Source organism: Equus caballus, chromosome 1, assembly GCF_041296265.1.
Source record: "Equus caballus isolate H_3958 breed thoroughbred chromosome 1, TB-T2T, whole genome shotgun sequence".
NCBI classification, from domain to species: domain Eukaryota; kingdom Metazoa; phylum Chordata; class Mammalia; order Perissodactyla; family Equidae; genus Equus; species Equus caballus.
The window spans coordinates 2768165-2793767 of NC_091684.1; the positions used below are offsets into that span (position 1 = coordinate 2768165).

Consider the following 25603-nt stretch of genomic DNA (forward strand, 5'->3'; position numbering starts at 1 on the left):
CCAGAGGCTTGAAGGAGGACCACGCCTCTGTGCAAACCCCAGTCCCGGGCCATCACCGTGTGTGTTTGTCGAAGGTGTTTTCTTGAATCAGTGTCTGAGGAAGAGCACCTTCCCTTAGGACCTTGAAGGAATGGCCCCCCGACTCTGCATCAAACCGGCCTGTTCCGGGGAGCTCCGGAGGCCTGGGCCCTGCCCGCTGGATTGGAAGCTCTTTGGGTGACACTGGATGGAGTCCCTGTCCTCGAGCTTGGCTCTTTCCAGGGAGTCGCTGGTGAGGACGGGGGAGCAGAAAGAGGTCTGGGGTTACCCGCTCTGGACTGTAGGCGTGCTGGATGACCTCCTGGACACACAGATTCTTTGGAATGGAGCTCTCACCTCCTGCTCCTGAACAGTGTGGGGAAGATGCCTGGGGATGGACGCGCAGTCGGGTGACACAGCAGGTGTGCTAGGATCCCTGCCCCCACACGCTGCTTGCGCGGATGGGGCCACCCAGGGGAGATGTTTTTACTGCCTAAGTGCGCTCGTCTGCTCGCCGCAAGATATGCCAATAGTCTGGAGGCAGGGGGGTAGGAGAGAAAGGACTTTATTACAGCTTGCTAGCAAGAGGGAAGATGGCCGACTTATGTCCAAAAGAACCATCTCCCAGAACAAAGGCCACAGGCCTGTTATCTACGGGCTAAGTCTCCAGGTGGGGAGGCGGCTGGTCCCTGGGTGGGGCAGACATCTGGCCCCAGTTCCTGACAGTCCTTTGTTTTACTGGATGTGCCTCAGAAAACGGAGCAGCTGCCCTACACCCTGCTCTTTCAGTTGTCATTGATGATGGCTATCAGCATACCAGGGGTCATCACGTTCCTAAGGAACTCAAAAGAAGAAAGTTATCATCTTAAAGCAGCTAGGAGGGGCCGCAAAATCTACAGAGCCTGTCTGGGCTGGTTAGTCAGAGGTCATTTAAAGTTACAGTATGGTCTCTTTTCTACAGTGTGGCTTCCCTCATGTCAACCTTGTGTTGAGCCCGTATCAACGTGGGTGGGTTCGTGAGGATGTTTTGCCTTTGGCTCACGAACCTTTGAATGAATTCTTCCTCCCCTCAGAGGAGGAGGAGACGAGATTAAGCGCCAGCTGGTAGACTGGCCCTGGCTCCTGATGACTTCGTTTGGCTGTAGTTATTACAAATGCCAAAGATATACGGCTCGATAAATATAATTTTAAAGGTTAACATCAAGTAAACCATCACTGTTGTCAAGTTATGTTTAAATATGCTCTGTTTACAAAATCAATTGTGCTATACACAAAGCAAATAATGCCTGAGTAGGCAAAGCGAAAAGCAATCACCCTGTCAATTATTAATACAAATTTTCCCAGTAAAGGATCTCTAAATACGGCCGTCCCAGTACTAACAATGCCGCCTCATGTTTATAGAGCACCGTATGTGTTTATATCTATATTGGGAGGGGGTCAAGGGCTGTACTTTTCTCTCCCTAATTGCCCCACAGGAAGGCTTCCAGAATTGCTATTTGCATCTGAGGACCGTGCCTCCCGTCTCTGTCTGTGCGAGTCCTCTCGGGCCGCCGTCAGGACCAGACGGAGGGGGGGTCTTCTTCTTGACCAGGGCGCTTCTGAGAGGGATGTGTTTCCACTGCCATGCAGAAGGTGAAACTTCTGGAATGTGGAGAGTGTGGGATTTTTAAAGCTACTGTTTATCAAGCACTTACTCTGAGTATTCCCGTGTGCTGAACGTTCACACACAGTATGTCATTCGGTCCTAACAGCCTGTCTAAGTGCAAAGGCTGTTAAATAGAGAAACGAGAGCATTTTCTATAAATGGTGCCGGTCGACTGAATATCCAGATGCAAAAAAGAAAAATCTCACCCCAGTCTTTGTACCACAAATGAAAGCTAACTTGAATCCATCACACACCTAAAGGTGAAGCCTGAGCTACAGAACTCCCAGAGGGATGAACTTTCATAAACTTGGCTTAGGCAAGAGTTCTTAGAGACGACACTGAAAGCATGATCCTTAAAAAATTTAATAAATTTCATCAAATTAAAAATTTTGCTCTTCAAAAGATTGCCAAGAGAAGGAAGAGACAAATGCAAATCACACATTTGTCATAGGGATTGTATGCCGAACATATAAGGAACGCTAAAACTCAACAATGAGAGAACAAAAACCCAACTTAAAAAATGGGCGAGAAATTGAAACAGACACTGCACTAAAGTGGATATACAGATGGCAAATAGGCACAGGAAAAGATGCTCAAGCCACCACAACATCTCTTCACACCGATCAGAATTGTGAACAAACAAACAAAAACCAAAACGAGACAGCGCCAGTGGCTGGTGAGGCTGTGTAGCAGCGGGAACGCGCCCGCGGGGTTGGTGGACTGCAGAAGCGCGCGGACAACGTTGGAGACAGCCTGGAGGTTTGTGAGCCGTTCCATACACTTACCACACGGTCCAGCACTCTCACTACCAGCGTCTGCCCAAGGGAAGCGAAAACCTACATGAACATAAATACTGCTTTGTGAATGTTTACAGCAACTTTGTTCATCATCGCCCCAAACTGGAAACAATGCAAACATCCATCAACCCACCAATAGGTGAACGGACAAACTGTGGTGCCTGCAGACCATGGAATCCCCGTCTGCGAGGGAAAGGCAATGAACTACTGATGCGCAACATGGATAAGCCGCAAAGGCGTGCTCGAAGTGAAGGGAGCCAGACCCAAAAAGGCTGCGTAATGTGAGACTCCACTTATTTCATATTCTAGAAAAGGCAAAACTACAGAGACAGAGAACAGAGTGGTTGTCAGGGGCTGGACGGAGGCAGGGGTGACCACAAAGTCACATTTGGATGATGGAACGTTCTCTATCTTGTGTTGTTGGTTACATTATGTTGTGCCTTTGTCAAAACTTATAGAATCGTACACCAAATAGAGTGAATTTTACTGTATTTAAACAATATTGACGTCTCCAAATAACCAAAAGATCAGCAGAACAGATTTTCTTCGGTTCTTTGCAGTGGTTCTATGGCCCGCCAGGCCCCTGTTCACTGGGGTTCCATCCACTGACTGTTGGGGTTTTCCTTCCATTCTGGGGCAAAGCAGAGTGACCAGGAGGAAAGCAGACACGGTCTCAGAGCCACATGGAAACATCTGGACCTCCAAAGTCAAGCCTGTGTCATTGTCCTGCATTATCCCCATCCCATAGGCTGTGAGGTCTCAGGGAGAATGGCATCTCGACCATCCATGAAGCCTTGGGCCTGGAACAGGACCCCCACGACTGGGGATGTGAGACCTCACATGTCAGCCTCGGACCTTGGGTGTCCCTGCCTAAGCCATGGGGTTCCCCCAGTGATAGGAGGGCATGGATAGCCTTCTCTAAGGGGACTAGGGACAGTGTGTGGGACAGCCCGCCGCGTGCCTGGTGCACATCCTCCCCACTCAAGTTCGCCCTAGGTATCTTGGTGACGGTGTTCTTGGGGGCCTTAAATATGGTTCTCCTGTAACTGGGGGGCTAAGAGGTGGACTTGAGTCTCTGTGGGAAAAGTGTAGACGCCCGCTGAACATGCTACTTAAGTGTTAACACCTGGCGGTTCGTGCGTGTAATTTGGCTGAAATGCTGGTGGAGTGGAGAAGACTCACCAGTTGGGGTCAGTGGCCCCAAGGTCATGGCTACCTGTGTTTTGGCGCATCTTGGTTCAAGGCTGGTAAGGTCAGCTCCTGTAGTGGACAGAAGTGTGGACTCCGCACGTGGGGCCACTTGATCCTGGTTGTGTCTGTGCTCTGATAAGCAGCCCCCTGTCTCCCCTGCCCCCGACCTGGTCCCTCCTCTCACAAGGGCCCCGGGGAGGCTGAGCAGATCCAGGAGGGCGGGAGGGCGGGGGACCAAGGGCCTGGGGTCAGATGCAAGGACAGCTGAAACTTGGTCACCTAAGGAGATTGGCTCCTCCATTTGTGTCTTTTTGGGAGCCCTCGGTGTGAGGCAACATGGTGCCATGGTTTCCACTACCATGGCATCTGCGGGGGTGGCTGCATTTATTTGAATGTCTCTTTGTTGCTGTTTTTGTTGGAATGACTTTTTCCTCTCGGCTGGGAGACACAGCTGTCTCAGCAGAGGCCGCCCCTGGGAGGGTATTGCCAGGAGCTGCCCTGGGGGCCTGGTGGAGTCTCTTCTCTCCTGTGAGGAGCACCATGGTCATTTCTGGGGAAATAGAGGTATTTCCGGAGGGGGCTGTGATTCTGCTGTCTCTCTCCTGGAGATGCCTGGGGATGCTTCATGAACGTGTTTAGTTGAAAGGCCTGACTCCTCCTGATGGTCTGGCCCAGGTGCCGGGGCCAGAGCCACACGGAGATACTCTCTCCCTTCCCCGTCAGGCTGCTGGTCTCCATTTCCATTTTAACTGTCACTGTCTGCGGGATGCACTGTAAGCCGTGTCAATTCCCGTTTGTGAGAAGGTGGGGTGCACATTATACAGAGGGTGAAGTCTGCTCAGCTTTCTCCAGGGGGCCCCTGTCAGCATGACGGGGAGAAAAGCCCATCCTCACCAGGGTACTGGCCTGCCCTGGTGAGACCCCCTCCTGTGAGTCTGTGCAATTAGCCCCCACCCCAAAGGGCCTCTTAGACAAGAGACGTCTAAATCACCCCTCCCCTAACTGCGTGGAACAGAGGACGCCTTTCCAACGTGCATCCTGCTCCAGACCTCAGGGCCCTTTAGAACCAGATGACACGGAGCTTCTTCCCCAGCAGGTGCTCTCTCAGGCCCAGTGGGGCACGGAAGATGCACCTGCAGAAATGGAGCCTGCCCGCTCGGGGCAGGCAGGAGGGCCCGGCCTTCATCAGCCTGGCTTTCACCGGAGAGCTGCTCCACCTTCCCACCCTGTCCTCCCCTTGCAGCCCGGGCTGAGCCACAGGAGGTGGGCAGAGGGCGTTCCGGAGGAGAGCACAGCAAATACTTACAGGCGAGAACAAGTGCCCGCCAGTGTTCTAGGTGCTGGAATGCAGCTGGGCGGGGCGGGGTTTGGGGGGTTTGGGGGAGATGATGGGGCAGCTGGGGACATGGGGCTCCTGGCATGAGCTGCCTTGCCCCACGGGGTCTCACACTTCCCCCACCAGCAGCCTTCCGTCCTTCCTTGTCCTGTCTGAGAGTCAGACCTGCCCCACCGTCTGCCGGTTCTCCCCATGGCGTGTCCTCCGGTAGAGCTCCTGCCTGGCATGTCCTGGTTGGCATCGGCGTCTGCGGGATAGACTGACAAGTGGGGAAGACAGACATCAAACAGATTATATAGAAGTGTCAGATAGGCCTGTGCCAAACATGGAGACGACGAGGAGAGGGAGAGAGAGACAGAGTGCTGTGTGTAGGGAGGGTCCAGAGGAGATGAGGGAGGGGCCCTGGAGGAGTTAGGGGAGGGGTCCAGGCAGAGGGGCCGGCAGGTACAAAGCTGGGAAGGTGCCTGGGGCATTAGAGGGACAGTGAGGGGCTCGGGGCCCAGTGGGGACAGGACAGGGGCCCTGCTCTCATGGGGGGCCCGTCTCCCAGTCTTCGCGGTGGGGGTTCCAGGGGAGGACAGGACGGGGGCCCTGCTCTCATGGGGGGCCCATCTCCCAGTCTTCGGGGTGGGGGTTCCAGGGGAGGACAGGACGGGGGCCCTGCTCTCATTGGGGGCCCGTCTCCCAGTCTTCGCGGTGGGGGTTCCAGGGGAGGACAGGACGGGGGCCCTGCTCTCATGGGGGGCTCATCTCCCCGCCATGGCTCCCCTCACCCTGACCACACCTTTGATGGTCTGCTTTCATTCCGTAGGAATAATCTCTGAGAGAAGAAGCGCCATCCTCCTGCTGTCTGTGAGTCATGAAGCTGAAGCCAGTGAATAAAACATGGTTTTTGTAGATGAAATCTGTGCTCGTGGTTTAATCGCTGGACGTTGTAGCCGAGAAAGCCATGTCCCCGGAGCGTCTGTCTGCACCACAGCTGACTTTTCCCAGGTATCACTTGCCTACATTTTATTTGTTTTAAAAGAATTAAATCAATATTTTATGTAGGTAACACGGTCATTCCCAAGTCATACATAATTCAGACTTTCCAGAGGTAAGCTTTAAATCTGCAGGATGGTCCGAGTCACTCATTCTCCTTGGCTGAAATTGGTGGGGCGGAGGGTCGGGGTGCAGGTGGTGGGTCACTGGTATGAGCCAGCAGGGGCTGGACTGCTCTCTCCTGGGGTGCGTGTGACCACTGTGGGTGGGTCTAATGGGCTGGAGGGGCCTGGATAGCTCGAGTCCTCAGCTGCACTCGAGGGAGCCCCCGTGTCTGGGATTCACCCCCACCCAGGGTCTGCTCCAGCCAGAGGGAAAGCCAGGGAAGATTGCTCACCATGAGTGCACGCACGTGTGTGTGTGTGTGTGTGTGTGAGGACCAGAAGGGGGCCAGGTGCCCCCGAGCAGTGAAGTGGCCCATGCGTGCTTCCCTTATTCATTCCTTCATTCTTTGATTCCGAGGCTGTTTATCGAGTGTCTGCTGTGCACACTGGTGTGCGTGTGGATGATGAGATTCCTGCTGCCCGGCCCGAGCCCACCCTCAGACGCTTGGCTCCATGATGCTGGTCTGGGACACGAGCAGCTACATTTCTGTTTAGCCGGCGGCTTCAGTCAGTCTGTCACACTGGGGTGCGAGGGAGCCTGGGGGCACATCGAGGGGGTGCCTCGCTCCTTCCCCTTCTTTCTTGTCACCCCAGAGGGTGGCTCTTCTCCCAGCAATGGGCCCTTCAGAGCCAGCCTCGTGGGGCCCCTCAGCCCACCAGTCATGTCCTATCAGGACCCCCCGCCCCCAGTGGTCTGGATCCCAGCTCCTCAGGACCCTCTGGGTGAGCTTCTGGTCCCCAACCCTGTCGCTGGGGTAGAAGCTGCTTCCTGCTGTTTGGCCCTCCGGATCCCGTTGGCCCAGTGCCTAGGCTAAATCCTGTCCTGAGGGTAACTCCTGTGGTCTCTGCTCTCCCGGCTGGACCCTGCCTCAGATGCTGGGCTTCAGGGGCACAGCACTGGATGCCTAAGAGGGTAGTGACACCGCGGTGTGAGAGGAGAGAAGAGGACAGACAGGGAGCTGTGGGGAAGGTGTTGGGGGAGGGGTCACTTCTGGGGGCTGGGGCCACCGGCTGGGCTGGGATACACGTGGGGAAAGGTGGCCCAGTGCCTCCGGGGCGTCCAGACGGAAATTCTGGGAAGAATTCCAGGTCGGAATTTAAAGTGGGAGTTGTCGGTGTGTGGGGTGACTGGAGCCTGTGAGGGCACAGGCTGCACTTTGGGAAGAAAAGAGAAGGGCTGCAGACACAACATTTTATGGCTCAACCGTGTCCCCAGATTCACACGTGAAGTCCTGACCCCGTCCCTCAGAATGGGCCTGCATCTGGTGACGGACCTCTGACGAGGAGATCAGGCAACAGGAGGTCATTAGGGTGGGCCTCATCCCGTGTGACCAGGGTCCTTATAGGAAGAGAGAGACATCGGGATGTGCATGCACAGATGAGAGACCATGTGAGGATGCAGCAGGAAGGTGGCCGTCCACACCCTGGGGAGCGGGGCCTCAGAAGGAACGGGCCCTGCCACACCTGATCTTGGACTCCAGCCTCCTGGACTGTGAAAAGATAGATCTCTGTTGTTTAAACAGCCCTGACTATGGCAGTTTGTTACGGCAGCCTGAGCAGAACAATACTGAATCCTAAGGAAAAAGCCAAGGAAGAGATTCCAGGGAAAATGGGGAGAGTGGCTGAGAGATGGGAGGAAGGGGCCGAGGGAGGCGCAGGGACCCTGGGTGTGAGGGCTTCTCCTGGGAGGCGGGCAGCGGGAGGAAGAGGATGGACGTGCGTGTGAGCTGAGCACTAAGCAGGTGGTTGGTGACCCAGGTGGGAGTCATTGGGGCTGGAACAATGGTCACGGCTGGACGGCCGGCTTGGGAAGTTTGGTTGTGAAGCTGTGGAGAGAAGGTGCAAGGGGTGAGAGAGGGCATTCTTCCTTTTGAAATGTTCTTTTTAAAGTGATGAAATCTTTTTTTATAAATTGAAAATATAGCATGTGCCCTGGTAACACAAATCTAAACAGTGTGAAAGGGCGGCAGCAGCAGCGAACACCACCCTCCCCTCCGTGTTCACCGCCCGCCCCCGCCCAGCGCTGCCCTCTGCCCTTCATCCTGGGCTTGTCTGGAGGCATGCAAATAGATATCCGTTTTGTTAAGTTGGTAAATGGTGGTGTATTATTTATTGTTCCGTACATTGCTCTTTTAACTTATGAAATATTTAAAGCATATAAAAAATAGACAGCCATATATCAGACACCCACAACCCCCGATTCAGCCTAAGAAATAAAACATGACAAGCGCGTTGAAGTTCCTGCGAACCCCATCCGACCCCACCCTCCCTCTCCCCACAGAGGTAACCCACATTCTGAATTTGGTGCTTATCACTCCAGTGCACACTTAAAAAACACTTTTGATAATACATATGTATTCCTAACTGTGTATAGATTTAGTTTGCATTTTCTAAAGTTTATATACAATGACACTATTTTATACATTTCATTCTGCAACTTGCTCTTTCTGCTCAAATATGTATCCTCTCTCTGGGATTTACGCTGTTATTCGTGCCTCTGCTTGTTTATTTTGATGGCTGTATAGTATTCCAGCCCGTGGACCTCTCTGCTCATTTCCCACGTCCCTGTCCTTGTGCACTGTGGTTGGATCTGCTTTTTCAGCACCAATTCCACTGCTGGGATATCAGTTTCCAAGCACAATTCCAACGTTGCCAGAGGTTACAGGCTCTCTTACAGGAGTGGTCTCGGCAGAAACATTCCCACCTCGGTGCAGATGCAGCCATCATAGTTGTAAGTATGACCAGAGACCTACACACTTGTCAGTGGGGTTGAGCAGGGTTTAATGTAGGGGAACCGATATCAGGGCTGGTATCATGGTCAGATGTGAGTGTGTCTCCAGGGGTCAAAGGGACTGGAACGGAATTACATCCCACAATGGCCCTCATGATCCTGGGGAGGCTTTGCTGTCTGGGGCTTTTAGTGTTCTTTCCACTAACCCTCTACTTTGTGGTGTTCTGTCTAAAAAATACTTGATATTTAAGATTAATGTACAGTAAAGTTGACTTTTCTTCTTTGAGTGTCCAGGTCTGTGAATTCTGACACAAAGACTCAGGGTACAGAACAGTGCCACCCCCCAAACTCCCTCATGCCATCTCTCACGGTCGTGCTGTCCCCGAGCCTGAGCCCTGGTGACCTCGGTGTGTTTCCAGGGCTGCAGTTTCGTCTTTCTGAGGATGTCTGCACATGGACGCCCGCCGTGCGGAGGGCAGGAGGCTGGTGTCCTCACTCAGCTCCTTGTCTCTGAGGTTGACCCCGCTGGATGCGTGTTGATGGTTTGTCCCTTTTGTGGCTAAGCTGGTTCTGTGGTATGCTGTACTGGTCTGTTTATCCATTCACTTGTTGAGGGGCAGTGGGTTGTTTCCAGTTTGGCACCATGGCCACCTTTCATTCTGATCTGGTTCACCCAGCTCAAAGCTGCTCACCTGTTCCCCAGACACCTGGAAACCTCAGCACCTGGGAGAATGCAAGGATGCATGTGGCCAGCTAGGGGTGCTGGCCCTGAAGGCTGGGCCTACAGCCCCCAGGAGATCCTGGGCTCAGGATGGCCGTTCACACTCTGAGAGTGGGCGCTTTCGTGGTCCCCGTGGCAAGAAACTGGATGACCTCTCCAGCACTTTTGTCTGCAGGACAATGGATGCCGGATCCCCAATAATGACTGAGATCGACTCTCCCACCGCCCTGGTGGGACGATCTAGGGTCAGATCTCACTTAAAGTGGAAAAATACTATCATGTGATGTTCAGGACGCACCTGCGTTGCGGCTCCCCCAAACCAGCAGTCCCTGTGCGAGAGGGTCGGACATCGCCAGAGCCATCCTTGATGTTCCTGCGGAGGACTTCCATGGGGGTGGCTAGCACTGCAGGTGACTTCAGGTGGAAGCAGCCCTGACTTTTCCATCATCACACCTCCTGTGCCCTCCCCACTCTGGCTCGAGTTGTGGTTTAAACACAAAGAAACATCCCAGTAGCTGGCAGAACTCAGGTGTGGATGTGGGAGATGCTTCTGGATGTCCTGCAAATGTGAAACCGACGGACAGTTTAGTCATTAGACTAATGCGTGTCCGCAGAAGGAAATACGACTTGGGGAGAAATCCATGTTCAGGGGGTCAGTCTTTTCACTGTGGCCGAGGCCTGAGAGCGCATCTGTCTTGCCTGTGGACGTAGCGAAAGGACATCTTCCCCTGCAGTGGATGGAGCTGATGGGGCATCTGGGTCTTGCTCACCAGAGACGGGCTTCCTGCTCAGCAGACACAGAGAACAGAAGGAGGCAACTCTGCCCCAGTGTTGCTACCGTCTGTCAGCAGAGCTGGGAGGACCAGATGGAGCTGGGCACGCAGATGTCCTCAGAACCACGGGGTGACGGGGGCCACGCCGGTGAGCCTGGTTAGTCGGAGGTCTGTTTGCAGAACTTTCGAGGATGCTGAAGCTCTCGTCTATTAACCACCCCCAGTGGGTCCAGCTTCCTCCTCAAGGTCACTCTGAGTCAGTGGACATTTTTATTGGGGAGCAACTTGCTTCACAAACTGCCACTAGGTGATGTGCAAAGAAGTGTCTCTAAAAAAACTCTGTTACACCAGCTCAAGGAATCAATGGTTTCTATTGGCTTCAGGATCACGCCTGTGTTTATTTATTTAAGGGGCCACTCACCCGGGAAGAGCATTGAAACGCTGAGCTGATATGGCTTCCGAAATGGAGGCCACACGGTGCGTGCCTTTCTGCCAATTCCGAAAATCACCCTTACTGCTTTTTTTAATAGATCTGGGAAAGTCACTGAAGTCGGTAACTTCGTTAGTGGAAGTATTTTGGTTTAAACGATTTTGTTTTATGTTGAACTACTTGTACTATTTGGAGAACAGAATTTCTCCTTTCAGGGAAACATTTAGACCTTCAGACATTTAGAAAAATGTGAGCTTCAAATGATCAAAAAACCCAAAGGATTTGAAGCTCACTGAAATAGTATAAAATTACTGCCTGCTTGCAGGACACAGGATCTCTGTCAGCAGAGGTGCAGACTTGATGCCAGAGAATTCGAGAAAACCTCCCACTGTCGTTCCCAGTGGATGCAGAGCGATGTGGCCTGGAGCTCCATGGACTTGCGGGCCAGACTGTAATTGGACCAGAGGGGCTTGTTTGCCCAAACGCAGGAATTGGAAGTTTCGAAGTAAGTGTTCCACCCCAGTGCATGTGCACAGCAATAACCTGACTTTTTTTTTTTTTTTGCTGAGGAAGATTCATTCTGAGCTAACACACCTGTGCCAATCTTCCTCTATTTTGTATGTGAGACGCCCCCACGGCATGTGGTCACCAACAAGTGGCATAGATCCACTCCCGGGAACTGAACCCATGCCACTGAACCGGAGAGTGCTGAATTTAACCACTAGGCCACAGGGCCAGCCCTAATCTGACTTTTAATACCATGTCCAGCACAGGATGGAGAACACAGCGGTTTTCTAACATTTGACAAAAATCTGAGCACTGAGTAATACCAGTGTCCCGAGTTTGGTTTGCTTCTGATCCTTATCCACAGTCTGTCCTCCTTTTCCTCCCAGAAGCTGTGTGGAGGTTTAGAATACCACGGGAAGCGTTACAACTTGGATTTGCATTCCATCAGCCAAATTGATGTAACTGGTTGCCTTGTAGGCTTGTCGGGTGGAAATGGAGAACTCGGAATCGGCTCTTCGGATGGGGTCTGACGGGGAGGCGTCTGGGAAAGAAGGAAGAGTGGGAGGGACACAGTGGGGCGAGGCCTGAAATAAGGCTCAGTGTTCTGCTCAAATCAGGGGGGCCTCTGAAGGCCCCCCACAAGTCCCTCACTCTGCACCCGCAGACAGGGCCCCCACCCAAACAGCCCCCTGATCAAGGGCCAGCACAGCGCCTGCTCATCCCCGAGGGGTGGTCTCTGGTCCCCGCCAGCCTGCAGGATTGTTCAGACAAGCCCCTCCCAGCCTCCTGCCAGGACCGTTTATTTCTCGTGGTTCTGGAGGCTGGAGATGCAGGATCAAGGCGCTGGCAGATTCGGTCCGGTGAGAACATGCTTGCTGGCAGACGGCATCTTCTCACTGTGTCCTCACATGGTGGAAGGGCGAGGGAGCACTCTGGGGTCCCTTTAATAAGGACATGCATCCCATTCATGAGGGCTCCACCCTCTCGACCTCCTCACCTCGCAGAGGCCCCACCTCCTAATGCCATCCCACTGTGGGTTAGGTTTCAACACGTGCGTTTCGGGGGACACAGACATTCAGTCTACAGCCACTCCCCGCCCCTCTGCAGTCAGGGGACGCTGAGCTGTCTGTGCCTCCAGCGTGGGCACCAGGCCTTCTGCTGACGGCTGGATTCAGCAGGAACGAGGAGGAAGGAGAGAGACGTGCAGGTTCATCTTCACTGCCTCGCAGCCGAGCAGGCCGACTGCATGCTGGTCTGGAAGCCACAGCTCCCTCCAGGGGCCCTCAGCGCCCAGCAATCTCCTTGCTTGGCTGACTGCTGTCTGGGTTCCGGGTGACAGCAGCTGTTGCTAGCTGTTGCTAGGCCTGGGCAGCACTTGTCCTGCTGTCCCTCACCCCGCCTCCCTCCCTCCCCTGCGCACTGCTGACAACTATCTGTTGGCTGTGTTCATTCCGAGTCTGTCTGAACCTGGCTTTCCCTTTTGGCTGGTGGAGGAGGCCGTGGAGGAAGGCTGGGTTCGCAGGATAGAGGAGTCTTTCCTCAACTTGAGGCAAACAGAGCCTTAGCCTCTGCGCAAACCAGCGGGCAGAGGTGGAGCAGGTCTGAGGCATGTCGAGCTGAGTCAGTTCTGGGACACCCGGTTGGGATCCAACGGAGGCCCCATGGCCGGTTCCTGCTGCTCCCCAGGGCCCCCGCTGTGTGCCCCTGGCCGTGATGCACCTTGGCTGTTTCCTGTCACCTGTGGGCCCTGCACCTGCTGGAGAACTGGGCTGAGGGACCCTCCTCTCCCTCTACCTCCCCTTCTCCAGGCTGAGTCTTGCTGGTCATTCAAGACGAGCCCAGACATCACTTGCTTTGGGCAGTGTGACCTCGTTCCCTGGACTGCGTGGGGAGCCGCGGGGAGGGCCTGCGCGTTGTCTGTCACTCAGGCTTTTCTCCACCAAAGCAGCCTCACATCGCCTGGAACTCCGGCGTCGCCTTCCGTGGGCACCTCGAGGACCATGTTCCATTCATTCCAGATCCCTGCGGCTGAGGGGAGGCGCTCACCGAAGCCTGGCCGAGGACGTGGCAGGATGGATGGATGCCTGCCACCCTCCCGTCTGTCTGTCCCCATCACAATGTGGGAAGTGGCTGAGGCTGCACAATGGTCCCACGAGGTCCTTAGAGTCTGCGGACCAGGAAGACTGGGAAGACTTTTTTGGAAAGTCTTACTTGTGAATCATGACTTTCAACTGAGAAAGAAGCACTCAGAGGCGACATGGACCAGGCGGCCTGTGAGAGCCCTGCTGTAGGCGTTTTCCATTTTTGGATTGTCTGACTGATTATCCCCAACCTGTTGAGTTTGACCACATGAACAGAGGTCAGAAGTACTGACTCTTGTCGGAATTTGGAAGCACCTGAGGCCCCTGTACTCAGCGCAGGCAGAGACGCCGTTAGCTGGGCCAGTGGATGCCACGAGGGTTTGGGGCCTTGTGTGGCCTGACGAGCAGCCTGTCGTCTGTGGAGTGTGGCCTTGCAGCTGTGCAGCCGGTGCCCGGGGTCCCCTAGCGTCCACATCTCCAGCTTCAATATCGCTGTCATGAAATTCCATTTGGCTCATATATCTGCATAAATAATTTAATTTAAATGACTTTCATCACTGAGACCTGCCTGTTACCGTCAAGTTTACAAAGATTAATCTACCTCCTTAGAATTTAGATCCGCACAGTGGAATGCTCTCTTAGACTGAGCAGGGACATAATTTTGGCTTGAAAAAAAATCTAGTGAACTACAAGCAAAATGGGCTCTGATAATTCCCAGTGTCTGATGGCTAATATGAGCCACTTAAAGATGCCAGGAAAAAGGGAATTTTAAGTAATGTCTATTAGCTGCCTTTTACAGCTGTAAGAACTTACCATAAACTCAGGGGCTTAAAACAGTACAGATTTATTCTCTTAGAGTTCGGGGGGTCAGAAGCCTGAAGTGAGTCTCCCCAGGCTGACATGAAGGTGTCGGCCGGGCCGGTCCTTCCAGAGGCTCTGAGAGAACACCTTCCTCTGCTTTTTCTACCTTCCAGCGGCCGCTGCATTCCTTGGCTCCTGGCCCCTTCCTCCATCTTCAAAGCCAGCAGTGCGGCATCTTCCAGTCTCTTTCTCTCTCTCCTCCCATGCCCCTGCCTCCCGCTCATCCTTACTTTACTTACTGTGATGGTTAATTTTATGTGTCGCCTTGAGTGGGCTAAGGGATGCCCAGAGAGCTGGTCAAACATTTCTGGGTGTGTCCGTGAGGGTGCTTCTGAAACAGTCTAACCTTTGATTCAGGAGGCTGAGTGAAGATCACCCTTACTGACATGGGTGGGCCTTACCTGATCGGCCGAGGGCCTCCACAGAACAAAAGTTGAAGGAAGGATGCATTTCCCCTCTGCTGGAGCTGGGACGTCCATCCCCGCCTGCCCTGGGACAGCGGCCTGGCTGTCAGGCCTTCGAGTTTGGCTCCCTGGGCGTCCAGCACGCAGATGGCGGACTGGGGGACTTCTCAGTCCCCGTAATCACAGGAGTCAGTCCCTCATGAGGAATCTCTCTATATGCAGATATATCCGACTGGCTCTGTTTTCTGGGGATCCCTGACTGACACACTTAGATCACCTGTCCTTGTGCCGGACCGTCCAGATCATCTTTCCGTCTCAGGATCCCAGGTTTGACCACATCTGCAAAGCCCCTTTTGCTGCGTAAGGAAACATATTCACAGATTCCAGGATTAGGACATGGACCCCTTTAGGAGGTCAGTATTCTGCAGACCACCGGCCAGGTGTTCGAATCCACTAGGAATCAACATTTTCGAGGCAGACCACGGAAATACCTTCCTGTTAGTGGAAGTGAGGCAGGGGAAGGGGGTCCAGTGAGCAGGCACGCTCAGGCACCCCCACGACGACGCCCACACAGCCGAGGTTCTTTCCTGTGGGTTGTTTCTCAAGAAACACCAGCAGGCCTCTGTGAGGAGCCGGACCGTGTGAGCCCCGGCCTGGGTCACAATCGCTGCTGTCCCTTTCCTCTGTGTCCCCTGCAGGGACCTTGCAATCACAGCAGCTTCAACCCACAGGCTCCTGCTGTGAAAGCACACGGCCTGCAAGGAGAGAGCAAGGCCACGTGGAGACACCATGCGCAGGGCGTAGTCACACACAGTGGAGAGGACCAGGAACCCCTGAGGCCAGCTCTGACATGGCGCTTTGTATTTTCAAAGAAGAGGTCCTCTTTTCAAGGAAAGAAACTGCCTCAAGTCTGCCTGACAAAGAAGAGCTGGCCAGCCCTGACCACCACAGCGTGCTGTCACTGCTCCTCTGCTGTCGTGGTCCTGGAAACAGCGGGTCGTGAAGAATCGGGCATCGGTTTCTGGGCTGGGGCTCCTGAGGCATTTCACCTCAGATATAACCTGTGGTGGGGGGCATGCCTGGTATGGGAAAAATTGCTCATCTGAAAGCTCTCGGTCTTCCACTGAGGGTGGCACGTCTGGGTGCGTCCCAGCAGTTTTTGGGGTCTTGGAAGTAGGGTAGCTGTGCCCTGCAGGCCCCTGTGCTGGGATGTGGGCATGAATGCGTTCTCACACGGGCCCTGTGTTCTCAGGGACTCATCTGCTCAGCCTCCCCACACCGGGCCTCTGGACCTGATTTAGCCCACGAGCTTCCACTCCCTCTGCATTATGTGCTCTGAAGGGAAGGGAAAGACCTGCTGTTCCCACAGCTTCCTTTGCGCTGTTGTTTTCAGAAAGCACGAGAAAGATGCTACACAGTCACCTAATGGATGATGGGCTGGGCTCCTGGCGTCTCCTGTGCCTGGCATGTCCCCCTTTCATTCGTTACACTCCCACAACTCTGCCTTTCACCCCATGCTCTTTCCCTCCTGGGCTTTGCATATGCTGTTCCCTCTACCTGGTGCACTGTTCCCTCCACACTGACTGGCCTGCTCCTCGAATCCTCTGAGTTTCTGCTTCAATACGCCCTCTCCAAGAGGCCCCCAGTGAGGCTGACGGAAGTCCTCGCCTTGGTCATTCTCTGCTTCAGCCTCTAGTGTGTTCGAACCACCCGGCCAGCTTGAAATTTTTTGATTAATCCACTTCGATGGTTGTTTCTCCCACCAGACTGGGAACTCCAACAGGGCCCCCGCCTCAGATCACCCCCAGGGGCCAAGAGCAGTTGCCGATGAAATGTGAGTGAAGGCGCGAGTGAGGGAATTGGCACCTGCGCAGCAGGGGGAGCGGTGGAGGGCTTCTTCATCTGCCTTCCATCGAGGAGAGCAGAGGAGGCAGAGCCCCGGAGGCAGACGGGTGACCCGTGCTCCCCATGGTCCAGGCCTGAGGCTGAGGGCCCTGTCCCTGTTGTCTCCCCTGGTCCCCTCCCTGCTCCCTCCCTCCCTCCTCTGCCGTCTGCCGGCTGGTGTGGCTTCAGGAGGGGTGTGAAGGGCCTGGTGGGGCCCCAAGTTCTGGCTCCGGTTTGGGAGCCAGACAGTTTGAGAGCAGGGTGCGCACAGTGAGGGGACACAAGGCAGCTCCACCGGTCTGTCTGGAAAAGTCCTTAGTGTGGGGAATGTAACTCCGTGCGCGGGTCAAGTGCATACCGGTTGAACGTGCCGAATTTGGTCTTTCCCACTGAACAGCAGATGGAAGAGCTACCCTCTACCTAACAGAAAGTGCCTTTTTGTTTGACAGATTCTCACTTTATCTGCAGAGATTTTGTGCAGAAGCAGGAGATTTATAACCGTGTTTCCACAAGGTGAGACTCACGGCCACACATGATGTCACCCGCTGACCCCCTTAGTCACACGTGTGCACACGCACGCATGCAGACAAGCACACTCACCCATGCACAGACACACCCATGAGATGAACACACACACACACACACACACACACTCCACCACACCCACAATCACTCTCTAAGCTGCCTGGATCTCTGAGTCACCACATGGACGTGGAGGAGAGAGCCATGATGGGGACGGGCACCAGGAGAGCGTCACCTCACTAACCCCTGGGATTCCGGAGCCGTTGGTCCTGGTGGCTTAGCAGGTCTTTCCCGATAACACCCTCACCTCCCCCCGAGACGCTCACCTTGCCCACACCACTGACCAGAGCTGTCGCAGCCCCCTCATGCACGCCCAGGACTGCGGGTCTCAGGAGGAAGCCTTCCCTTGGAGACGGAGATGTGGTCCCACACCTGGGAGACAGGAGCGCCAGGTGACAGGATGATTTATGTGACACTCATTGGCTGCCTCCTGAAGGAACCACTCTCTGTGAAGATGACCTTCATGAAAAAACAAGAAAGAGAGAAAAGGGAAAATAACCGAGGCCATGTCACAGACTCAGGCACGGGTCTGCAGTTCTGTCAGGAACCCACGAGCAATCTCCAGGGGCTGCAGCCAGGAGCCAAACCACCAACCACTCGCTCGTGAGTGTAAAGTGATGCCACCAAGCGGGCGCGACATCGTCTCAGCTGTGACAATGGGGCGCCACGCTGTTGTCTGTCTTCAACTTCTGTACTTTCTTAATCCCACTGTCGATCCATCTTATGGATCATCGTCATCCATCTCATTGATGCGCCCTCTTGCATCGTTCTGTTTTTCCAGAACACTCCTCATCTTTCAAGCTTCTCCCCATCCCTGGGCCTCCTGTCTGGGCTCCGAGGCGCTGCATCTTTTCTGCAGTCTCAGGGATGGAGAACGCCCGGGGATCATTCCTTCCAACTCCCTTCTTGGGTGAGTTGATTCTACCAGGGCAACAGCATGACGGACCTGGAGGCAGCCCGCTGGGGCCCCTCGAGGAGGGACTTGCTCCCCATCTTCGAGAGGTGAGGGGGGACACGCGGGTCCTCGCTGCACAAGGCCACATCCTTTCCAGGTGGGGCCTGGGTGTGTGGCCTGGCCAATGTGGCCCAACACAGGACAGCCCTGACAGCCAAGTCAGCTCCAGGGCTCCTGGGGGCTGGACCAGGTTGCTGTTTGGGTCTGCGTCTGGGTCCCATCTCCCTTGCCAAGCCCGAGTCCTCCCTCCCTCCCCCAGGTGCTTCCAGTGCCGCCCTGGCCACCAGACGCCATCTCCCTCTGCTTCTGGCAGCAGATGTAACCACCGTGACGGCTGTGAGGGAGAACCTGCCGGGTGCCAGGTGCTGTGCTGGGAACTTGAACACGCCACCTCATTTTCCACATTATCCCACTAGTTGCACCAATCTGAGAAAATACTAAATTCCAGTTTTTTGATGAGAAACAGGAGTTCAGGAACTGATGCAGGCCAAACGGCTGGGCCACGGGGAGCAGGGTGCCCTGCTTTGAGGCACCGGGCAGCGGCTTCTGCCTGCTGGGGCCTCCTCCCGCCACCCGACCAGTGCCACTCCGCATGCCCATCCTCCTCGACGCTTGTCCCTTCTCCCTGGGGTCCACTCACGCCTGTGACCTCAATGGACGCCCCCACTGAGGCGTCCCGTACCTGTCTGCCATCCCCACCCCATCGTGTGCTCCCGCATGCCTGTGGAGACGTGCTCATGTCTCCCTCGCTCTCATTCATCTCTGATGCCACTCCTCTCACCCCTGTCAGAAGTGGACGGCAAATCCTGAGACACCTGGGGTGCTTCTTCATCCCCGTTCCTTCTAAGATTAAAAATAAGTTATAAAATACATCAAACGGAGAGAGTAGGTACAAAAATGTATATATTCATCTTAAAGAGAAGTAATAAAACGAATCCCCGTGCAGCCACCCTCAGCTTGAGGAGCGCCCTTCCAGGACCCATGAAGCCCTGGGCGCCCCCACCCCGATCACAGGTCCCTCTGCCCCCCTCGCCAAGTACCCGCGCTCCAAGTTTCCTCATAACCGCGCCTTGTTTTTCTGTGTGATTCCTCACTTCTGCGCGTCTCTAAAGAATGCGTAGTCCGCGGTGTTCTCTACTTGCTGATGGCAGCTTTCAGAGGTTTTTCTGTGGGGGATGGTGGACCGTGTTCCATGCACCATGACTCCCTTCACTGTGACGGGCGTTTGGGTTACTTCGAGTCTGTGGCCGTGACCAACGATGCTGCTGTGGACACTCCTCTGGTAGCCACGTGCAGAATTTCTCTAGGCCGGGGGCTGGCAAACTACGGCCCATCTGCCTCCTGTCTCCGTAAATAAAGTTTTCTTGAAACACCCTCATGCCAGCTCATTCACCCCACTGTCCGCAGCTGCGTTCCCACTGCAGTGTTGGGTAGTTTCTGCGGAGCTGACACGATTCCTTTCAGGAAAAGACAGCCGACCCCAGCTCTGAGCAAATGACTTAGGAGGGAACTGCAGGGTCCCAGCAGACACGTGCATTCGCCTTTCAGCAGGAAGGGCCAAATCGTTTTCCAAACAGGACGCAGCCAAGCAGTGGTGGTGAGAGCTCCCGCCAGGCCGTGGGCTTGCCTGCGGGGAGAATTTCCAGACTTCTGAACTTGCCAGCCCGAGGGTGTGAAATGCCCTCCCGCTGTGGTTTTATTTCTCCTTTCCCTGATTGCTCATGGGGCTGGGTGACTGCTAATCATTTGTTGGTTTTATCAGTTCTTTCTTTACATTTTCATAATGGCTTCTGAGCTCAGGCCTGTGACTTCCTGTGGGGTTTCGTCTCTGTGCTCGGGCGTCTGTGGTGCAGTGTTGGCATGTGTGTCTGGAGGTAGTATTCGCTACTCGTTCCCAAAACATTTGAGGTGTTTAAAATAATGCACAGAAATGGACAAGCATAAGTGATGAATAAAAAAACTAAAGACCAGGACAACAGAATGAGACACATAAACAGTTATTATCTGGGAGAAAGTAAGATTGCAGGTCTGTGGGACACAGGGGTCCTTGGCAGGTTGTGAGAACGAGCTTCCTGGGGGCCCAAATGAAAAGGGCAGCACAATCAGCTGCCTGATTTAATTTGTCCATAGGAAACAGCCAAGCTCCTTTGAAGGCCATTTATTTGAAGGAAATGGTGGGTGTGTGTGAGGCAGAGGGTGATGGCCCTGCAGACATCTGGGTGGAGACCACAGTGGGGGGGTCTTCAGAAATAACTTTCTTCTGCTTATTTTCTTGAAAGCTGAAGACATGCCACCAGGCCTTCTCTGTGAACTGATTCTAGAAGCAGAAAACCAGACACCTCCTGGGTGTCCCTGTTCTTGCATTCTGACCAACTACTGTCGCATGTCATGGCTTTCTCAGGGTGGCTGACGTGCTTTTGTAATCTCTCCTGGCCCAGGTGGAGGTGGGACCCTCTGGAGCAGGATTCAGGTTAATTTAGAGCAATTTGTGCTTTCGTCTTCATTTTCTGTTTCACGCCACTTCTTGTTTTAAAGTCAGAATCTTGCTTCTGCAATGAAGTCTCTCTGTCTCCGGACCTCGGCCAGAGCGTCCACCACGGCAGGACACGTCTGTGCTTTAGTGAAACAAACAGTAGCAGATTTTGCTACAAGGATTGAGAGTAAGGTTTTCTTTTCAGGAGCTGATCTCAGGAAACAGGAGCCAGGTGTGTGGGGAGGTGAGCAGAGAGAACGGAATCGACGAAGGGCCTACGACCCAGCGGGTTCCACTGGGGGTGCCGGGGGCCCAGCCCAGGAATGCTGAGAGACCACCTGGATGTGAGTCTTGGAGCCAGCCCCTCCAGCAGTGAGGCACTTGGGTAGTGACCCACCACTGCCACCAGCTGTTGGCTGAGCGCTGCTCCCGGGTGTCACCCCTGGCACTTCCAGCCTGCCTCAGGCGTGGGCAGAGCAGTCGCAGGGCTGCCTGGGAAGCTGGCAGTAATGGTTCCTGCACAGCAACATGGTGCCCGCCGCAGGGATGTGGCCTCGGGGAAACTGAAGACAGTAAGGTTGACTTTTCAAACTGTTTGGAAATTTGACTCTAGGCAATCATTTCATATAAACTTTTAATAAATTAAATTTATTGCTTCTATGGATCTTGATTAAGTTGGGAATAATTATTCATAATGAATGTAGTGTAGAAATGATACTTCAATATAAAAAACAAACGTAAAGACACGACAATTACAGCGTAACCACGGGAAGCTCATGTGCCTCTTTACGCTGTGCCGTGTTCACACAGATGCCAGTACCGCCCTCCATCCCACCCTCCCGTGCCCTCTGACCTCCCCTCGCCCTCTCCAAGGGCAAGGTTCAGATTGTTGCCAGGACACTTGTGATAATTGGCTGAGCGGCCACCTCTGTAAGTGACGGTGTTTAATTCGTTGTGTCTGTCTGTCCTTCCTCATACCTGACATATTTGATGACTGGCTCTTCAGTTCGCTTCAGTCCAGTTGGGCTTGGTTGGCTGAGCACCCAGCACAGCCTGGAAGGGTGGTTCAGCTCGCATAGCCACAGGTGGAGCAGGGGGGTCAGTGCCCGGCTGACCAGCGCCCAGGGGACACCAGAACTCTGCGTGTTCCTGAGAGCCCCTTGGAACTTGCCCTTGGCCACAGCAGTGAGCGGACAACATGACCTCTGGCCGGATCTTCCTGTGCTCTGACAACTCACCTGCTCTCTCTCTCCTCCTTCCTGCTGTCACCCTCCTTGGAAACCATCTGTACCCCAGTCCCTCCTCCAGCTGTGGTTTGGGAGGAATCCAGCTAAAACAGACCCATGCTGACATCAGCATAATGGTGCCACGTGGGGTGATCTTTATCCAGGTATCTGTGGTGCGTCCCTCCTCCAGGGGCCGGGCTACAAACACCTGGGATGCCTCCCTTTCACAGGGTGGACAGCCCTGCCTGGGAATGCTGGCACAGAGCATCCAGCACCACACCTGCCAGGAGAAACCAGCAGTGGCCAGTGTAGGACGCCACTGTGACTGTCTTCCTTATCGGAGGGGCCGCTTTTGTAAGTTCCTTTGACGGGCAGATTCTTAGCAGAGAAAATCTAGCTGGTTTGTGCTTTTTGGGTCTGGATGTGGACCAGGAGACTGTCCCCAGGCCACGCTCTCTGATGCTGAGATGCCCCAGTTCTCAGCGATAGCCTTGGAGACCGTCCCCCTCGGACATGCTGCCTGCAGTCAGCCAGATGGTTTATGATCATAAAACAAGCGATATTGTCAAAGATCAGCTGAGTTAAAGAGGTGAGGACGGATTTTATCAGTAATAACTACTGTGATAAGGAAGAGTCAGCGTGAACTGAACTCAACCTGGGTTTGTGCAGAGGCGACTTAAAGGGCGTTTTAAAGGGAGAGTGAGGGAGTGCAGAGGGAGTCGGGGCCGGTGGAGTCAGGGAGTGAAAAATAACCAAGAACGGGGTGGGGGTGGGGGGGTGGTGAAAGGAGAGGAAATACATCTTGGTGTCTGTCCCCAGTTCCTGACACAGAGCTCCACACTCCCTTGGAATTCCCTGGGTGGTGGGACCATTTCTGTTCTATGGAGGTGACTGGTGGTGGCTCCTAGAAGGCTTCAGGATGGAGGCTGGTCACCTGGAAGACTGGGCTGTGATTAAAAGCTTGGAACTTTCAACCTGAGCCCTGTCCTCCAGGAGGGGAGCGGCTGGAGACTGAGTTAGTGATCAGTCATGCCGACGGGATGGAGCCTCACAGAAAGCTCTGCAGGACGGGTTCAGACAGCTGCCAGGTTGCTGAACTCGTAGAGGTGCGGGGAGGGTGGTGCACCCAGGCAGGGTCGGGAAGCTCTGCACCCCTTCCGACAGATGCCCTAGCAAGTTGTCGGACCCAACACAGGGGTCGTGGGAGCCCCGGTGTATAGCCAATTGGTCAGAAGCACAGGCGACAGCCTGGACTTGAGTGGGGGTCTGAAGTGGGGGTGACTTGTGGGACGGAACCCTTAACCTGCGGGGTCTGATGTTGTCTCCAGCAGATAGTGTCAGCGTGAGTGGAATCGTGGGACCCCCAGCTGGCGCTGCAGCATCGGTTGGGGTGGGAACCCCCAGGTCCAGAGTGAGCAGAGTTGGAGGGGGAGAGTGGAGGGGAGACATGGGGAGTTTTTCCCAGCCGGGGCTGGTCCACGTGACACTATCTGGGTTTGCTGACTGGCACGTACCAAGGCTGAGCTCCTCCCTCCCACGGAGGCTGGGACACCAGCCCATCCTCAGGTGTCGCTGGAACACGCTGGAAGTTCTTTCCGCAGCCTGAGTTTTCCCAGGCAGGTACTGTCAGGGGCCTGGGGTCGTCCGGGGATGTGGCCTTGAGCTGTTGGAAACTGTGTGGGCGCTGCTTCACGTCTTCCCAGGCCTGGTGGAGAGGGGGCTCAGGGGAGCCTGGCTGGAGTCCGGTTGAGGGGGGTCTTGTCAATACACAGGTGACAAGGACAAATGTGAACTACAGTTAGCACATGCTCTGGGTCCCCAGGCAAGGTGCTCAAATGTCCAGTGTCTCGCTCCCGTCGGGGTGGAGCTGTGCCCCCTCTTGGCGGGTGAGCTGATGAGATGGGAGGCTGGGTTGGCACAAATACGTGGTGCCGGCTCCGGAGCTGAGGAGGCCACATTCCCTCTCCGCCGCTGGTGCCCTGGCTGGGAGGGAGCTGCAGGAGTAGATGTGCCAGTCTCCCGGTGCTGGCCTGTCCTTGAGCCTGGTCCATCCTGTGGTTAGTGGCTCAGCTGCAGGGCTGCCGGCGTGTGAGGTGCCACATGCTGTCCCCTGCGATCGGCTCTCAGAAAGAAGGTCTGTGGCTTCAAGTGGGTGAAGCTTCTCTTGTCAGCTGAACCCAAGTCCCTAAGGCGACTCACAGGGTGACAGGCCTGGGCCCCCTGGTCCCTGATGCATGGCAGAGTGATTCGCCCCCTCCCGCAGACGTCTCCCTGTCCCTTTATTGGGACACCTTTTGCTCCGGAGGGGCTGCGTGCCCCGGGGAAGGGCTTGTTGCTGAAGGAGCGAGGGCACCTCAAGGGCCAGATGGGGCGGCAGGAGCCGGGCAGATGGTCCTCCCTCCAAAGATGACATTTTCCAGCGGGGTAGGGGGCCAGACCACAAATACACAATGAAGAAAGTGGAACAGAACTGTGAAATGGAGATTGGTGTGAATGGCCTGTGCTGACCAGTTCTTTGAAATTTTGAAGAAAAACAAAGTTTTTCCTGAGAGTAACCCTTCCGGCCCCATACTAGTGAGGGGCCCCTGCACCTCCGTCTTCTGGGCACTGGGTGTGGATGAAGGATGGAGTCTTCCTGTAGTGGGGTGACTCAGGTCCCCCAAAGATATGTCCACGTCCTGACTGCTGGTGCCTGTAATGGGACCATATTTATCTTCTCACGGGTCCAGCTGCACCGGGCAACCCGAGCCGCTGGGACCAGAGGCCGAGTGTGACTCCTCTCAGTCTTTGGTGCCGGTTTTCACAGTGTTTTGCCTTCACATCCGGCTTTGTAGTTTAGCTGCTGTTTTAGGTGGAAAAGGGGCCTCTGTCAGGATGAACCACCGGTCCACCGCATGCTGGAGCAGAGCAGCCCCTGGCAAGGCCGCGGTCCTCCACGTCCTGTCCCGGGGAAGCTGCCAGAGCCCTTGGTGGCACCTCATCTGTATCTGGATGTGCCAGAGGGTGCAGGAGAGGGTCAGAGCCTGGCGACATGGCATCGGGAGGAAGGGGGAGAGAACCAAGTTTCCTGGGAAAATGCAGCCAAAGAGGATTCTGATCCAGATGCGGGTCTATTGGAGGACAGCCATGGCACCTCTGTGAGACGGGATGGGGTCCCTGTCCTGCTGGGCAGCGGTGAGGACCATCTGAATCTGGTGTCGGTACACATCAACTCGAGGAAACTCATGGGGGCCACATGTGGCCACTGCTTGAGGTACCACGAGCGCCCAGTGCATCCAGTGAATGAATGAACGCCAGTGAATGACTGAAGGCTGCGCTGGGGATGTGCTGTGGGGGCAGGGAGGGGCGAGTCCTTGTGTGGGCAGGACAGTCACCAGCATCTGCCCTTTCAGTGAGTCAACGTTTAGAGATTACGCTTTGATTTTATTCCCATATTCTAATTACAGATACCTTTTAGACCAATTTCAGGTTTGATCTGGATAATGGGTGGTCAGGTCTCCGACAGGGCAGCAGTGTGACAGACACCTGCTGGCCCAGCCACGTGAGCCGCCGCCTTCTGGATGCGCTCTTATAACTAGAGGTGGGGTGGGAACAGCTTCCGAGGAGAGAATCACAAGTTTAAGGCCGAATCTCGGCTTACTATGAGTAGAATTCTGCTGCTGACGTTGAACCGTCACGTGGCTCTGAGCCTTCAGTCTCTTGCCTCCTCTCTATGGCTCTCCCAGTGCAGGGAGCCCAGCCCTCAGCCCACTGGGGGTGACAGGGAGTCCTTCTTTGCTCCATGCCCTCCTCGGATCACGGCATCGTCACCCTGCCACCGTGGTGGCCCCCGAGCTTCTGATT

At 54.7% G+C, this 25603-nt stretch overlaps 1 long non-coding RNA gene across 1 annotated transcript in view; it reads left to right on the forward strand.

Moving 5' to 3' along the window:
- LOC138920471 (uncharacterized) overlaps positions 1–25603 on the forward strand; it is a 155243-nt gene that overhangs the window by 89882 nt on the left and 39758 nt on the right. Inside the window, exon 2 of the long non-coding RNA XR_011431699.1 lies at positions 5799–5980. This is a non-coding gene — a long non-coding RNA (uncharacterized lncRNA). The remainder of the gene's footprint in view (positions 1–5798; positions 5981–25603) is intronic.